This window comes from Somniosus microcephalus, chromosome 12 (assembly GCF_052327205.1).
Source record: "Somniosus microcephalus isolate GS21.2 chromosome 12, FLI_Smic_1.0, whole genome shotgun sequence".
NCBI lineage: Eukaryota > Metazoa > Chordata > Chondrichthyes > Squaliformes > Somniosidae > Somniosus > Somniosus microcephalus.
The window spans coordinates 112,128,539-112,147,264 of NC_140998.1; positions in this window are offsets into that span (position 1 = coordinate 112,128,539).

The window sequence follows — 18,726 nt, forward strand, 5'->3', positions numbered from 1 at the left end:
GACAAGGTGCCACACAAAAGATTATTGCTTAAGATAAAAAATCACGAGATTGGGGGTAATATTCTGGCATGGATAGAGGATTGGCTATCTAACAGAAGGCAGAGAGTTGGGATAAATGGTTCATTCTCAGACTGGCAATCAGTAACTAGTGGTGTTCTGCAGGGGTCAGTGCTGGGTCCCCAACTCTTTACAATCTATATTAACGATTTGGAGGAGGGGACCGAGTGTAACATATCAAAGTTTGCAGATGATACTAAGATGGGAGGGAAAGTAGTGAGTGAGGAGGACATAAAAAACCTGCAAGGGGACATCGACAGGCTAAGTAAGTGGGCAGAGATTTAGCAGATGGAATACAATACTGGAAAGTGTGAGGTTATGCACTTTGGCAGGAAAAATTGTAGAGCAAGTTATTATCTTAATGGCAAGGAACTGGAAAGTACTGAAGTACAAAGGGATCTGGGGGTCCTGGTGCACGAAACTCAAAAGGTTAGTATGCAGGTGCAGCAAATGATTAAGAAGGCCAATGGAATGTTGGCTTTCATTGCTAGGGGGATAGAATATAAAAATAGGGAGGTATTGCTTCAGTTGTACAAGGTATTGGTGAGACCGCACCTGGAATACTGCGTACAGTTTTGGTGTCTATACTTAAGAAAGGACATACTTGCTCTCGAGTCAGTACAAACAAGGTTCACTCGGTTAATCCCGGGGATGAGGGGATGGACATATGAGGAGAGGTTGAGTAGATTGGGACTCTACTCATTGGAGTTCAGAAGAATGAGAGGCGATCTTATTGAAACATATAAGATTGTGAAGGGGTTGGATCGGGTGGATGCGGGGAGGATGTTCCCGATGATGGGTGAAACTAGAACTAGGGGGCATAGTCTTAGAATAAGGGGCTGCTCTTTCAAAACTGAGATGAGGAGGAACTACTTCACTCAGAGGGTGGTAGGTCCATGGAATATGCTGCCCCAAAAAGCTGTAGAAGCTACATCATTACATAAATTTAAAACAGAAATAGACAGTTTCCCAGAAGCAAAGGGAATTAAGGGTTATGGGGAGCGGGCAGGAATTTGGGCATGAGTCTAGGTTCGGATCGGACATGGCCCTGTGGGTAGCGGAGTGGGCCCAGGGGCCATGTAGCCTGATCCTGCTCCTATTTTGTGTGTCTAATTCTGTTAGATTCAGGAGATAGTTCTGTGATAGTGGATTGGCGGTTAGAATCAGATCAGCCATGATCTTATTGAATGGCGGAGCAAGCTCGAGGGGCCGATTGGCCTACTCCTGCTCTTATTTCTTATGTTCTTATGTTCTTATGAAACAAACCTCTGCACATCATAATAAAGCATCAACAAAACACAGAGAATGTAATATCAGGATTGATGGCGATAATAGTAATGTAATTTGGTTTGGATATTGTTATCACTTGCTCTAAGGATCTCATTACTATTCCTCATTTCACTTGAACTAATAATGAGTACCTCAGAGCTAGTAACCATAATGCCCCCCAAAATTAAGTCATTGCTATATTCATGACATTTATAAGTTGATGAAATTGAAACAGTTGACATTTCCATAGTGTAAAGCTGAATATAGATCTGCCATTTAGAATTGGCAGAATGATAGATCTAACCACGAATACTGGATTACCATTGATTTTTTTTTGCAGAACGCAATCATCACCTTAATCGGCAAGAATAGTATTGAATATTTTACAATATAATGAGCATATTATCATCTTCAAAATACCATTTGTAAAATATGCTGCAATTTAGTGTGGGTCTCACTTAAACAATTTTTAATGTTTAATTCAAAAATTAAATTTTCTAGATACCTGGTTGTAAATACTCTACCTCTCACCCCAGACCATTAGGGCAAGGCCCGTGGTGAGCGTGCGTGTTGCTCACTTTTCCAAATGGTTGGATCTATTTCAATATATTTTACCTTCATATTTGTCATACTCATGTTGTGGTACAAAATTGAAATACTTTTCTATGCATCACCCTAATACAAATTTTCCCTTAGAAGTGTTAGTAATGCTGACATGAGCTATGGAAATAAAATTTAGACCCTTGTTTAAAATATTTATGCAAAGTCTATCAGAATGTGTGGATTATCTACACATAACCTTCTGATGTAAATTGAGATCCAATAATCTTTTCTAGCAAAACCTTTGAACGCTGAATATTTTAGCTGGAATTGCTGGTTAAGATTTCCTTCATCAGAAACCCTTCTCCAACAACATTGATGAATCTGAAGTAAAAGCACAAATAGATGGCAGCTCAGTCTACTTCTGTAAAGAGAACCTTCCAAGAGCTGAATTAAACAATGTCGGCTTTCATTATTTTGTCTTTGTCTTTGTGATTTCTTTACCAATGAATGAGTATTTTAGAAATAATATTTCCTTTCGTGAAAGGATATGTGCAGACTTGAGAGTATCGACTATAATAGTAAACGTCAACAGTAACTTGTTAGGTCATTGAATGAGTTAATGTGTTTGTTAGGTCTTTTATTGTTCCATAAACAAAAGTACTTTTTTTTCCTCCCAGGAGTACACTCCACTGAATTATCTCAAATAAAATCGACATATAACTTGTTGAAAATTGAAATATGTATTAACATAGGACAAGCAGAGACTTAGGAAATACACAGTAGAGTAGCATCAAGCATTATAATAATGATGCCTGCTTTTGGAGTGTTTTGTTTTCCATAAATCATCATTTCCGATGTATTCATGTATTCTCTTTATGCAATACAGCATGCTATCCTCTTCTATACATTATATACAAATCTATATTGTTAAATTACATTTTTTGGCCTTTGGAGGTAAATTTTCTGTTCTGCAGAAATCCACCCTATTTGCAATAACAAGTTGAAGCCTTCAAGTTGCAGGGTATAATGGTATGGACACCAAGGGAGAAGAAGCTTTGCTGGATTTACCTCCTCTTTGGACTCAAATGTGAGATAATAAATATACAACAAAAAGCAGATTTCTCAGGGACTCATTTGTTTGAATCTGTCAGTCCGCAATGCAAGCACAGAATAGCAAGTGTTCAAACTAATACCAGTTGGCCAAAATTTCCAAGTGTAGTTAATTTCCCAATAGAAAATAGAAATTAAATCTGTTTTAATGTATAATGCATGATAATATTAGTAAACAAGGGTGTCACATAAACTACTCAAATCACCTTGTGCTTCATTAGTAATGCAACCAATAGCTGCAAGCAATAGAGTAACCAGATAGTTCCTTTAAGTTGCAATGATATGAAAGATGTTAATTTAAATGAATAACTATGGGATAGAATTTCCGTGGGTATTTCCCGATCTCTGGCCATAATATCAGCAGAAATCCCAGAGAAATAGCCTACGTTATAGGGGGAGACTGGGATGACCCCTGTGGAAATTACTGGTGCATTTATTTATTTATTTCAATGAGCTCTGAAATGGGCATTTAATGACCATAAAAAAAATGAAACCACCCTGAGATTTACAAGTTGTAGAATTGGTTTAAGTATCAGTAGGTTGAATAACGCTCTGCCCATTGTCAGTTTGCCACACCACAGTGTTCAGCAAAATAAAAGATGGGAGTATTCATAATACATGTCATGCCATTTAACTTTGAAGCTGTAATTTTGAATGGTCTCGAACATGCAAATCTAACATTGACCTTGAAATTAGACTGTGTGGTATTGGCTTATGAATGCTTAACACGTTTGCATGAAATTACTTGGCCCATTAATCCTTTTAATATGAATAGGTAACATCCCCATTAAAATAACAAATAGAGGACTTTCATATGAGCAAATGAAGCATTTGCATACTAATATTGCACAGCAGATTTTCAGGAAAAGTATCAGGTAAGAGTTATTAGTTAAGATTTTCTTCATCTCCAAGTTTTTTCTGCAGGTTAGTCAGCATCTGTAAAGAAAAATAAATGTTTTTGTTTGTATTTATGTAGCACATTCACAGCCACAGGACAAACCAAAGAGTTTCATAGCTGATAAATTACTTTGAAGTGCAGTCACTCTTGTAAGGTAGGCAAACGCAGCAGCTAATTTGGTTAAGGACAAAGTCTCACAAATTGCAATGAGATAGTTTACAAGATAATCTGTTTCTAATGTAATGTTGGTTGAAATTTAAATGTTGGCCAGGACACCCGGAGAACTCCCCTGCTCTTCTTCAAATTGTGGGTTGGTGATTGGGGGCGTCAGTGATCACAAGCGGGACGGTCGCTGATCACGTTGAGGTCAGTGATCATGGGGGGGTCAGTGATCACGGGAGGGGGGGGATGATTGCAGCGGGGGCGGTGATGGGTAGAGTGTCGGGGGGTGATTGTGGAGGTGGGGCTGGGGGGTGTTTACATGTTTACAGGTAAGCTTTGTTGGGCCTGGAGGAAACACATTCACATCCATTGCTAATGCTGAATCAAGACAGAAATGATCAGAAGCACTTGAGCAGCAAGCAGACAAAACACAAACTGGTAGTCGTGAGTTGATGCCTGTGATTCTGCAAATATGGAGTTCCTGCCCACAGTAAGAATACCAGGCAGAGGTTCTGACCATCGAATGAGGACCTGAGGAAGATTTTTAAATTGATTTTTTTTCCCACTGAAGTCAACAGAAAAGAAAATGGGGCAGGATGTAAGTCGGGGCTGCTGATTCACTATTGCCCATTTTGCACGACTGCACAAGACCAATTTCACCCCCTGAGTAGGTTTGCCAACTCTGGTTGGACGTTACCTTGGAGACTTCATCAAATGACCTCCTGCGTCCGACCACCCCACCCCACCCCACCCCTCAGTCACTGGTCACCTGACACATCCATCCTTCCGCCACACCAACTCCCCGAGCCAATTGGAAAGTGAATAGACTCTTCGTTACTCACTTGAAAGATTCTTGACTGCCAATCAAACAGACTTTTTTCCCATCTCCCATATTTTATCTATATATATAAAAGGATATGTCTATCTGTCTGTCTCTCTGTCTGTCTCTCTGTCTGTCTCTCTGTCTGTCTCTCTGTCTGTCTCTCTTTCTGTCTCTCTGGCCGGCTATACAATCAAAAGTTATAGAGCGTACCTACGCATATGTTATATCAAAAGAAAGCTCATCATTAGGGGACTCTTGTAGGTGTATTTACTTTTTGCTCCGACAAAAATTGTGCCGACGGTCGGACAAAAATTGTGCCGACGGTGTTCAAAATTCTTCTCATTATCCGCTCATTTGCATCGAGTGGGGGCGGGTTCATTGTGTGTGCGGGCGGGCCATCCTACAGTTGAATGACGTGATGATTGACCAATCATACAGTTCAGTGACCTGACGGTTGACCAATCGGTGCGTGTGTGGGCGGGCCTTATCATTCTGAACCGAGGTGAGTCGCCGCCATCTTGATTCCAAACTTTTCATTTCTTTTTCCCACTTTCTGCGTGTTTCTTTTCAAATCTACATTTCCAGCAAAAAAAAAATTGCTTTTAAAACACAAATTGTTTTTAGAAAAAGTTAATTAATTTGTAAATCTTTTCTCTAACCTCTATAATTCTCCTACCTTTCACCATTTTTCCAGGCCCGGGGCCTAGGCTTCTCCAACTGCCAGCAGTGCAACTCTAGACCCAGGCTCCCAGTCTACACAGAGACAAACACTGGCAGAGGGGAGAGGGTGTGCTGCCTCAGCTCCATTCCCGGGGTCAGTAGGTGGGGAGGCTTCATAAGCAACTGGGGTAGGTCGCAAGCCCCGAATAATAATCTGAAGATCCTGTGTTTGCAGCTGAGGAAATTTCTTCTGCTGACAGCCCCAGGTTAACGGCAGCCATCTTTGTCAAGGAGGGCGAAAAGTTTCAGTGCGACGCCATTTTGATTCAGTGTGTAACAGAGTGCATGCGTGGCCAACTTAGTACAGGAACATAGAGTGGGTGGGGCTTCTGTGCTCCAAATCGGGTCGTGGTGACCGAGACAGACAATCGACTGTGTGGGCGGGGCCTAATCTTTCCAACTGAAAAGCAAGCGGCGGCCATTGTTTGTGATACAACACACTGTAGGTGAGGACCTCTTTTTTAATAAAAAGATTGGTGAGGTTGTAAAGTGTATGTTATAGAAAGATTTACCAAAAATGTTTTATAAGTACTTTAAGTTTCATGTTTCCCCACCCCTTGCTCCCCCCGCTCACTTTCCCCCCCTCCCTTTTACCCCCCTCTCCCTTTCCCCCCTCCCTTCCCCCCTCCCTTTCCCCCCTCCTTCCCCCTCACCCCCTTCCCCCAACACTCCCTTCCCCCTCCCTTTCCACCCTTCACCCCCACCCCCCCCTTCACCCCCCCACACTCCCTTCCCCCCCTTCCCCCCCACACCCCCTTCACCCCCCCCACACCCCCTCCCACCTCCCACTTCCCTCCCCCACCCCCCTTCCCCCACCCACCCCTTTCTCCCATCCCACCCACCCACCCACCCCTCCCATCCCACCCCACCCCACCCACCCCTTCTCCCCCCACCCACCCCACCCTTCTCCCCCCCACCCACCCCACCCTTCTCCCCCCACCCTTCTCCCCCTCACCCACCCCACCTTTCTCCTCCCCCAGCCACCCCACCATTCTCCCCCCCACCCACCCCAATCTTCTCCCCCCCACCCACCCCACCCTTCTCCCCCACCCACCCATTTCTCCCCCACCCCTTGCTCCCCCACCCCTTGCTCCCCCACCCCTTCCTCCCCCAACTCTTTCCCCTTTCTCTCCTCCCCTCTCTGTCTCCCTCTCTCCCTCCCTCTGTCTCTGTCTCCCTCTCTCTCACTCTCATTCCCTCTCTCCCTCCTTTGCTTTTCCTCTCTCTCTCCTTCCCTCTCTCTCTCCTTCCCTCTCTCTCTCTCCTTCCCTCTCTCTCTCCTTCCCTCGCTCTCTCTCCTTCCCTCTCTCTCTCTCCTTCCCTCTCTCTCTCTCCTTCCCTCTCTCTCTCTTTCCTTCCCTCTCTCCTTCCCTCTCTCTCTCTCTCTTCTCCCCCCGTCTCTCTCTTCCCCCCCGTCACTCTCTCTCTTCCCCCCCAGTCGCTCTCTCTCTTCCCCCCAGTCGCTCTCTCTCTTCCCCCCCAGTCGCTCTCTCTCTTCCCCCCAGTCGCTCTCTCTCTTCCCCCCCAGTCACTCTCTCTCTTCCCCCCAGTCGCTCTCTCTCTTCCCCCCCAGTCGCTCTCTCTCTTCCCCCCCAGTCGCTCTCTCTCTTCCCCCCCAGTCGCTCTCTCTCTCTTCCCCCCCAGTCGCTCTCTCTCTTCCCCCCCAGTCGCTCTCTCTCTTCCCCCCCCCGTCGCTCTCTCTCTTCCCCCCCCAGTCGCTCTCTCTCTTCCCCCCCAGTCGCTCTCTCTCTTCCCCCCAGTCGCTCTCTCTCTTCCCCCCCAGTCACTCTCTCTCTTCCCCCCAGTCAAATTCAAATTCAAATTCAAATTCAAATTCAAATGCTTTATTGGCATGAAAGTTTACAGAGAACCATATTGCCAAAGCTTACATTGCAAAAAGGTACATTTTCAACATTTTGTAGGTGTCAATCGATTTGACATTTGTTGGGTACATACAATATTACTTTTAAACAATATTAATTTTAAACAGTCTTTGTACTTCATTTGGTACATTCAATATTAATTTTAAACAGTCTTAATTTTAAACAGTCCTCAGGTTGTGACATGTTGTTACATATTTGGCCCCAAGGTATGGTCTGTCTCCTTCTCCCAGGACTAATCTCAATTTTGACAGGTCATCCAATTCCTTGAAATCTGGGGTTGTTTGGCTTAGCTTGTTGAATAATATGTTTCTTGATGTGTTGAATTTTTCGCATTTTAGGAGGAAATGCATTTCTGTTTCAACCTCGCCGGCCAGACATTGATCGCATATTCTATTCTCTCTAGGCTGCCAGGATTTCTTGTATCTGCCTTTTTCAATTTCCAGTTGGTGGTCGCTTAGTCTGTACCTGGTGAGGGTCTGTCTCTGCTTTGTGTCTCTGATGGTCGTGAGGTAGTCTGCCAGTTTATATTCTCTTTTTAGGGCCCGGTAACATTCTAATCTGCTTTGGCTTTCGGTTATTTTGTTCCAATGTTCCAGGTAGGTTTCTTTGCATTGTTTAATGATTTGGTTCACTCGGATTGGTGTTTGGACGGCTGTGTTGGTCTGGGGTTGGTCAGGGTCCGGCTGAGTACTTAGTTTCAGTAGCAGCTGACTCAGGGGACTCTTTTCTGGGTTTAGCTCTTGGGTCTGAAATGCTTTGAAATGAAGGGTGTCTGGGGAGCTAGATTTGAGGTGATTTAGGAAGTTTAGTGCTCGTTTTTGGATGTTTATTATCAGTGGGTATCTGCCTAGTTCGGCTCTGCATGCATTTGTTGGCGTTTTTCTTTGGATGCGAAGGATGCTTCGGCAGAATTCTGCATGTAGGGCTTCTATTGTGTGTTTTTCCCATTTGGTGTAGCTTTGGTGATTTAGCGGGCCCCATACTTCACTACCGTACAGTGCAATGGGCAGGATTATGCTGTCAAATATTTTGAGCCAGATTTTGATTGGGATTTGGATGTTGTAGAATTTTCTTTTTATTGCATATAGGGCTCTTCGAGCTTTTTCTTTTAGTGCATTCACTGCTATGTTGAAGCTCCCTGATGCTGTAATAGTTAGACCAAGGTAGGTGTAGCTCATAGTGTGTCCTATAGTGGTATCACTGAGGGTAAACTGGTATTTGTTTTCCTGACATCTGGGCCTTTTTTGAAAAATCATGATGTTGGGTTTTTTTAGATTTACTGTTAGAGCCCAATTTTGGCAGTATTTGTCGAGTAGGTCTAGTTGTTGCTGTAATCCCTGTTCTGTGGGAGACAGCAGGACCAGGTCGTCCGCATAGAACAGGGATTTCACTTCTCCATCCAGGAGACGGAGACCTGGTGACTCGCTTTGCTCCAGCATGTCTGCTAATTCATTTATGTATATGTTGAACAGGGTCGGGCTCAAATTGCAGCCCTGCCGGACGCCTCTTCTCTGGGTGAAGAAATCGATGCGTTTGTCTCCAATTTTGACCCCGCATTTGTTTTTCAGATACATTGATTTAATAAGGTCATAGACTTTGCCCCCTATTCCACACTGAAGAAGTTTATAATAGAGCCCTTCGTGCCATATAGAGTCAAAGGCTTTCTTGAAGTCGATGAAACAGGCGAATATTTTCCCATTTTTTGTTTGGTGTATATGTTTTTCAATGAGGGTGTGAAGGGTATAGATATGGTCGGCGGTGCGGTGTTTTGGAAGAAAGCCTATTTGGTTTTTTCTGAGGATATTATGTTTGTTAAGAAAATCAAGTAATCTACTATTTAGAATACTGCAGAATAACTTCCCTAGACAACTGTTCCCCTCTCTCTGTTCCCCTCAGTCGCTCTCTCTCTTCCCCCCAGTCGCTCTCTCTCTTCCCCCCAGTCGCTCTCTCTCTTCCCCCCAGTCGCTCTCTCTCTTCCCCCCAGTCGCTCTCTCTCTTCCCCCCAGTCGCGCTCTCTCTTTCCCCCCAGTCGCTCTCTCTCTTCCCCCCAGTCGCTCTCTCTCTTTCCCCCCAGTCGCTCTCTCTCTTCCCCCCAGTCGCTCTCTCTCTTCCCCCCAGTCGCTCTCTCTCTTCCCCCCAGTCGCGCTCTCTCTTCCCCCCAGTCGCTCTCTCTCTCTCTTCCACCAACAACATGCCCTCAAAAGACCCTCGGCACCGCCGGGCACTTCAGCTAGTAACTAATAAAGTAAAGTGTCCAAAGAAAATGAGAAAAATACAAATAGCTTTTTAATGCCCCGATGACTTTTCCCCGGAGTTGCTCGCAGGAATGTCCTGGAGATTAATCCTTAATTCCTGGAGACTCCAGGACAAACCTGGAGGGTTGGTGACCCTTCCCCTGAGTGCCTCTGGTTGCTATCCTAATACAGGAAACTTTTGTTTATCCAGAGGTTAAATGTCCGGAAAGCTCTATCCACAGGCAAAATTCAGGAGTCAGTTCAGATAAGTTTTTTTTCTTTTTGTTGCTTTTTTTCTGCAGTCATGGCTCTGCAAGGTCTAGCTGAAGCTGTTGCTTAGCTACAGAGACGCTTGCAAGCTACGCAGACTGTTTTGAAGCTGTTGCTAAGCAACAGGGTTTGTTGCTTCACACGGAGCTCAGAAGCTCCGTATGTTTTAACATTAGCGCCGGTTTCTACGGCAGTTTTGATGGGACGGCACCAGCTCGGTCCCGTCAGTGCCGGATACCAGAAAGTTTCCTGTATCTGGTTATGGTGCAGCATTGGTAACGGCCAGCCTGCCTTTCCTGTCAGTTGGGGAGTGCTCCATGAGAACCTTAATAAAGAGAACAATATACTTTCAAATGGGGAATGGGGCTGATAAGTATAAAGACCTTGAGGGCGAAATTCATTATCGCCCAGGAATGGGCACTAACTTCGGAAAAGTTTGAGATTTCGCGCCAGGCGCTAATGAATCTCGCTGCACGCAAAATTCAGTGTCATCGCTCAAAGAAAGGATGGCAGCACTAAATCAAGTGCTAACGGCCTAGCTCAGTGGCATTAGACCCAAAGCGCTAAGCAATTTCAAGTGCAGTCTAATCGCTAGTCATCATTGCCACAGACTCTTTCCAGTTCTTAAAGGGGAGGGTCATTCCAGCATTGCTGGTTCTGCATCTGTCTCAGCAAGCAGCAGAAGGCCAAGGAGAAGGAACCGGACCAATGAAGGAGGTGTCATTATGGCAGATCAATGACCCAGGGAGAGAGCTCACAGATTCTGCGACGAGGCATTGGTCTTCGCTGTGGAGAGACGGAGGGCGGTGCTGTACCTGGCAAGTGGCAGGAGGCCTTCACCACAAGTCTTCCGCACCATGTGAAGGGAGGTAGCCCAGCACGACTCGGGCAGCACTGTGGTCCCCAGGACACACACACAGTGCAGAAAGAAATTTAAAGGACTCACTCAGGTGGTCAGGGTGAGTCAATGCTTCAACAAATGCTACATACAGGAAACTCTCGATTTACCGGCACCTAAATAACCAGAAATCTCGGTTAACCGGCAAAATTCAGGAGTAGGTTCAGGTAAGTTTTACTTCATATTGTATTTGCCTTCCTCGATCTGTTGCTGTGCAAGGGTGTGGCTGCAGCTGTTGCTAAGCTACAGAGACGCTTGGAACTTGTGGCCATTGTTCTGCAGCAACAGGGTTTGTTGCTTTATACTGAGCTCTCAGCTCGCCGTATCTTTTACTATAGTTCTCGGTTATCCGGAATTTTTGATGAACCGGCACCACGTCGGTCCCGTCGGTGCCGGATAAAAAAGAGTTTCCTGTACCACCATTTGAACCTCAGTCTGCGCACACTGCCCAAAGCAGCACACCCCCAGCACACACCCACCACCAATCTCCACCTACCAACACTCAAACCCACATCTCACACCTTGCACACAATGACAGCTATTCAACTATGACAGGCACATCTCCCAAACACATTGCTCCACACTCACTCACACAATTTCCTCTCTCTTGCAGGCCAAGGTTGCTCACAACAGGAGGGAGCAGAAGCCCACAGGCAACCTGATACCCAACCACTTTCTGAGCTGGAAGAAAGAGTGCTGCAAATCATTGGGCACCAGGTGGTGGGCGCCGTGGCCACCGGCGATGTTGACCCCCTTGGGGACAACAACGGTATGTTCATCCCTACTCCTTCTCACATCCCATTTCCCCCTCACCCCACAAGCCTTTCCCATTTTCCAGCTAATCATGCTGTATGCATGACTTTCTCCCTTCCTGCCTCCCTCCCCTCACCTTAACCCGACTCTTGTGCCTTTATGCTTTCAGATAATGATCAAGCACCTGAGCAGCCTGTCCCTGAGGGTACCATTGAGAGTGAGGGGGGAGAAGAGGAGTGTTAGATCCGTGATTCTGAGAGTATGATGTTTTTCAATAACCACACGGATGCTGTAACTTAACAATCAACAGGTGTTTACTGGAGTAGGGTAGTCTCAAGACTGGGGGTACAGAGGCATGCTCAAGGCTTATATACAGGTGTGGTCACTGCCGGTACTACAGTATACAGGAGCTGTAAAAGTAGTTCTCTCTTAAAGGTACATACACTACAATTCCTCCCCTTTTAGATTAGCAGTACCCATAATATTCAAATAACAATTAACACTTTAACATGTACATTAAACAACAATAGTCCATTTATAGATTCAGTCTTTGGGGCGGCTTCCTGATCCTTTCGGGATAGCGCCTTTCCTGAGGTTCTTGTTCTTGGTGCGGAGGCGATTCGGGCCCCTTTTCGTCGGTTAGTTCATCGGTTTCCACTGCTACTGGTTCTGAGGTAGAGGCTAACGGTATGTCGGGTTCATCCCCAGGTACTCGAGACATGGGGTTGACTCATTCCTGTGACGCTAAGATCTGATCGACGTGGCGTCTCACAATTTTCTCCCCGACATCCACTGTATACATTAATGGCCCCTGCCTTGTGCATATCGTTCCGGGTTGCCATTTCTCTGTTCGGTAGTCACGGGCCAAGACTGGTTGTCCTACGTTGAAGCTCCTTGTCGGCTTCTCATTGATGTGCTGGAATTGTTTATCCTCAACATTTCTTCGCACATTTGGTCTGAGCAAATCCAGACGAGACCTCAACCTTCGGTTAAAGAACATCATGGCCGGGGTCTGGTTGGAAACTGCATGTGTCGCATTTCGGTCGGCTAATAAGAAATTGTCCACCTTATGCTGTAGTGGAATTTCATCATCGCACATGGCATTTATCGCCTTTTTAAAGGTTTGTACGAACCTCTCAGCCAATCCATTTGTGGCTGGATGATACGGGGCGGATGTGTAATGCCTTACCCCATTCCTTCTCATAAATTTCCAAAACTCTTCGGACACAAACTGTGGTCCATTATCAGAGCAAATCTGCTCTGGCAAGCCGTTCCTGGCAAATATGGTCCGTAGGACTGCAATCGTTTTCTCTGTAGTGGTTGAGGACATTTTTATCACCTCAGGCCATTTTGAATGAGCATCCACTGCTATTAAGAACATTGAGTCCATGAATGGACCAGCAAAATCAATATGCACCCGTTGCCATGGAAAGGAGGGCCACTCCCATGGGTGTAGAGGGGCATGTGGTGGTGCATTTTGGAGCTTCTGGCATCCTGAGCAGCTCTTGGTTAGGTCCTCGATTTGTTGATCGATTCCCGGACACCACACATAAGCCCTAGCAAGGCTTTTCATTTTCACTCCCCCCAGATGACCTTCATGAAGCTCATTTAGCACTCTCTCCCTTAACTTGGGTGGAATCACCACTCTGGATCCACACATCACTGTCCCCTGGCATACTGACAGCTGTTCTCTTCTGGATGAGAATGCTGGCAACAGTGAGTCGCCATGTGTTGGCCATCCCCTCACCGTCAAATCATATACCCGAGACAGCGTCGGATCATTGCGGGTCTCCTTCTCTATATCTGCGTTCGTTACTGGCAATCGTTCAATTATTGATGAGTAAAATATCTCGATAGGGTCCACTGCTGGTGCTTCCTCCACAGTAGGCAGTGGCAGGCATGATAGCCCATCAGCGTTTCCATGCTGTTTCGTGCCTTTATATTCTATTTCATATTGATTCACCCCTAGAAACAGGGACCATCTTCGTAACCGTTGTGCAGTCATCACTGGAACGCCCTTCTTAGGATTAAAGATGGAGACAAGTGGTTGGTGGTCAGTCAGCAAGGTGAACTTCTGCCCATGCAGATAGTGGTTGAATTTTTTTACTCCCCATACTAGGCTGAGGGCCTCCCTGTCAATCTGGGTGAAGTTGCGCTCGGCTGAGGTTAGTGACTGAGACGCAAAGGCTACTGGCCTCTCCAACCCGTCTGGGTGATGCATCACATGCCAAACAAATTGGTAGTGCTGGGTTGAAATGGGCCAACACCTCTTTTGATGTGATCAATTCTTTGCACTTCTGGAAAGCTCGTTTACGTTCGTCATTCCACTTCCATGGTACCCCTGTTTGCAGTAGGGTGTTCAGTGGGTGTAATGCCGTAGACAAATTTGGTAAGAACTTATGGTAGTAGTTTACCAGCCCGAGGAACGACCTCAGTTGTGACACATTTTCCGGTGCTGGAGCCTTGACTACTGCCTCAATCTTTTCAGGGGACTTATGTAACCCCTCTTCATCGATGACGTGGCCACAATACGAGATCTGCTTCTGGAAAAACTCGCACTTGTGGCGATTAGCTCGTAGCCCATATTCCTTTAATCTGGTGAGCACCTTCTCCAAGTTGGTGAGGTGATCACTGTCATTTTTGCCCGTGACCAGGATGTCGTCCAAATAACACTGGGTCCCTGGAATCCCTTGCAGGACTTGATCCATCGCCCTTTGCCAAATAGCCGGAGCCGATGCTACCCCGAACACCAGCCGCTTGTATTGGTAGAGACCTTTATGAGTGTTGATCGTGAGGTATTGTTTTGAGGTTTCTTCTAGCTCCATTTGCAAGTACGCCTGGGCTAGATCAATTTTGGTGAAGCGTTTACCTCCAGATAGCGAGGCGAAAATATCCTCAATTCGTGGAAGCGGATATTGTACCGTGTGAAGGACTGGGTTCACTGTCACCTTAAAATCCCCACAGATGCGGACCTTCTTTGGTTCCCCAGGCGTATTACTCAACGACCTCTTCAGTACAGGAACGATGGGTGTAGCCCACTCGCTCCAGTCTACTTTGGACAGTACTCCTGAACGTTCCAACCCTTCCAGCTCTGCTTCGACGGCTGGTCTGATCGCATAAGGTACTGGTCTGGCCTTAAGAAACTTTGGGCTTGCATTTTCCTCTATTTTAATCGTTGCTGTTATGCCTTTTAATGTTCCGAGTCTCCTCCTGGAACACTTCTTTTGCGTCAGTTCGCATTTTTGACAGTCGTCCAGGTGTGACATCGTCATCCTTTTTGGCCTCAACCTTCAGTGCCTGTATGGAATGCCAATCTAATTGTATCTTCCGGATCCATTCACGTCCTAGCAGTGGTGGTCCTCCATCTGGCAATACATATAAGTCCATTTTAGGTATTTCCTGGCCTTTGTATATCACTTTCACCCTTATTTTTCCTTTGGGGTAGACTTTTTGCCCCATGTACGTCTTCAAGACAATCTCTGTAGCTTTCAAGGGTATATGTGAAAATAGCCGCTTGTAGTCCCTTTGGTTTATGACTGTTAGGGCTGATCCTGTGTCCAATTCCATTTTCACTTGGACTCCGTCTATCTTGAGTGTAACCCAGATAGTCTGGTGATCCTCCATTTTGGTTACCTTATGTAGTTTCAGACAACCCAGCTCCTTGCTTCCGGAGTCTGTATCACTTTTCTGTTCGTCTGAACTACTGTCCCTCACCTTATGTACCTTTTTGTACTTCTCCTGTGGAGATTTCTTGCTGTTGGTTTTCTTCCCAGACCTGCAGACTCTTGCTATGTGTCCTGCTTTTCCACACTGTCGGCACACTTGGTCCTTGAACCAACAATCCTTCTGGTTGTGTGTTGTTCTGCCACAGCGATAACACTTCCCTGTTCCATAGGACATTTCATTGGTGCCATATTCTTGCGGTCTCCATTGTATCTCTGCAGCGCCTCTTGCGGCTGCTTCGTGTGATACTGCCATACTGAAAGCCTTGCCCAGCGTAAGATCCTTTTCTGATAGAAGCCGTTTCTGGGTTCCTTCACTTTGAAGCCCACACACAAACTTGTCCCTTAAGGTATCTGCTAGTCCCACTCCAAACTGGCAGTATTTCGATAGCTTGCGCAGTTCCATTAGGTACTCAGCATTGCTTTCGTCTTTGTATTGGTTTCTTTTATGGAACGTAAATTGTTCTGCTATCAGCAGCGGTGTGGGGTTTAAGTGGTCCTCTAGGATTTCTACTATGCTTTCAAAATTCTTATTCACGGGCTTCTCTGGGGTTATTAGGTTTCGCAGTAACCCATAAGTTTTTGCACCCATGGAATTTAACAAAACCAGTGCTTTCCTAGCATCTGGCACTTCATTCACCCTGCAGTACACCTCAATACATTCCACATATGTCGCCCAATCTTCGACTTCATTGTCGAACGTAGAGATACTGCCACTCTTCGGCATCCCTGGGTGTGATTTAACTGTCAAAAATGGCATCTCCCGTGCTCTCCCTTCTTCTCCGCTGGCACAAAATGGCATCTCCCGTGCTTTCCTTTCTTCCCGCGCTCGCCCTTCTTCTCCACTGCGGCTTCTAATAATGGCGTCTCCCGCGCTCTTCCTTCTTCTCTGCGGCTCAATGGCATCTCCCGTGCTCTCCCTTCTTCTCCCCGCGGACACTGTTCAGCCCTTGAGCCCTGGCTGTGCTCTGCGTGTTTTTTTTCTGTGCGCCTTTCCCGTTTCCGCCGCTCGGTCCTGAACCCGTCTGCTGCTTTACCCTCTCTCTCTCCGTTTTGTTTTTCCTCGACGCTGCTCGGTTTTCAACCCCCGGCTGCGCCCTGTGCACTTCACCCTCTATCTTACCCCGTCGACGCTGCTCGGCTTTTTCTCTGCCGTCGGTCGGCTCCAGCCGCCGCTGTCCGGGAAGGGTCTGCGCTGTACCTGTCGTCAGTCTGTTGCTGATCGTCGTGGCTGGGGAACCAAGCCCGGCTCTCCACAGCCTCCCCTGCGATGTTCACTCTCTGCTGGATGACTGGGCGGTTGCTCGTGGTCGACGCCCGTGCTTCTGGCCTCGACTTTCTTCCACCGCCCTCCTGGAGTGAATCCTCGAAGGGAAATGCAGAGTTGCAGGTAGATTCGTTTTGACACTCGTCGCCACTGTTGGATCCGTGATTCTGAGAGTATGATGTTTTTCAATAACCACACGGATGCTGTAACTTAACAATCAACAGGTGTTTACTGGAGTAGGGTAGTCTCAAGACTGGGGGTACAGAGGCATGCTCAAGGTTTATATACAGGTGTGGTCACTGCCGGTACTACAGTATACAGGAGCTGTAAAAGTAGTTCTCTCTTAAAGGTACATACACTACAAGGAGGAGGAAGAACACACCACGTCGCAGCATCTCTCATCCGCAGGCACTAGCTCAGATACTGGCACTACGCATTCTTTAGAGGCTAGTATATTAGCGGCATCTGCACTGGGTGATGCACCAGGGACGAGCGGGCTGCAGCAAGGCTAGGGGGAAAGGGGAGCTTGCGAGCCAGCTCCCTGGAGGGCAAGTTCATGCGCGAGTTCTGCTGCACAGGACTCAGACAAGGACCTCGATGAAGAGGCCTTTAGAAGAAGGGCGATGGGCATGCACACAAAGATGATAGGTGCAATGGAAAGGGTGCCCGAGAGCCTCTCGGCAATGGTAAGGAGCCAGGTTTGCACCTCCAACATTGCACAGAGCTCTACGCACACCATGGAGCCCATCATTTCCAGTCTGCAAAGGATGGTAGACTCCCAGAAAGACCGTGGCGACCCAGACCTGATGCCACGTATGATGGGCGATCTGGCAGCTTCCATTGCAGCACAGGCTGAAGCGACGCAACGTCTTAGTGCTGTAATGCAGTCAATGCTTGGTGCCATCGATTCTCAGGCTGCTCTCATACAGTCTCAGCTTGATGCCACGCAAGTTCTAACTGCGCTATCATGGCTGGGTTGACCACCATCCTCCGAGGCTTTCACGGTGTCGCAGCAGGCTCGCAATCTGTGCTCTAGCAGATTGGTAGTGATGCTGAGGTGCTGCCCCGGGGGAATGCCAATGGGTCAGGGAGCAGGAAGCTGATGTCCTCTCTCAGGATGACAGCATTCCTGCTCCCACCACTGCCACTCCGCCATTGCCCTTGTCACTGTCTGTCATCCAGCCAGCCCAGACTGCTGCCCCCCATGCTGAGGTGGTGCAGTCTACAGCATGGCCTTCCAGGCCCAGAGCTGCTCGAGGGCATCCTGCAAGGCCATCTGAAATCTCCCGCACGGACACTCAGCAGCCTTCCACCAGCCCTGCTGCAGCCACTGGGCCAACACTTTGCAGGAGCACTAGATTAGGCAAAGGCACAGTACTGAGAGGCACTAAGGGATTGCACAAGGGTGAATAGTTAATATTGTTGTTGTAAATATGTGTTCATTGATTATTGATAAATTTAATAATTGGCATTGGATGATTTTGTGGTGTCTCTCATTTCAGCTTTGCGCTGTGATATGGCTTGTGACAGGGATGGAATGATGAGGATGTGGTGAGCAATGGGGATCTGGGGTTTAATTTATTGGAACTGCAGTCTGATGAGGCGGTCATGGACCGCCCTTCCAGAAAACCGATTGATTGGATGCCTCCTCCCTCGCTCATGTTTCTCCTCCTCCTCCTCCTCGTCTTCTTCTTCCTCCTCGTCCTCCTCCTCTTCTCCCTCTTCCCCCTCCTAAGGTGGTCCCACAATCCCTGGTGGCAAGGGCTGGGCCCTCGGGATGGCCAAGTTGTGGAGCATGCAGCAGACCACAATGAAACCCAATCTGGTAAGTACCGGAGGGCTCCTCCCGAGCGGTCAAGGCAGTGGAACCATTGCTTGAGCACCCTAATGGTCTGCTCGATGATGTTTCTGGTGGCACCATAGCTGTCATTATATGAGTGCTGAGCAGGAGTGCTGTGGTTGCGGAAGGGAGCCATGAGCCAGGTGGAGAGCGGATACCCCCTTGTCTTCGTCCAGCCGGCCGCTAGCTTGTAGTGACTTGTGGTGGTTGAAAGAGAGCTGGCACAGGATGAAGGCATTGTGGCTACTGCCAGGATAGCGGGGATTCACATTGAGGA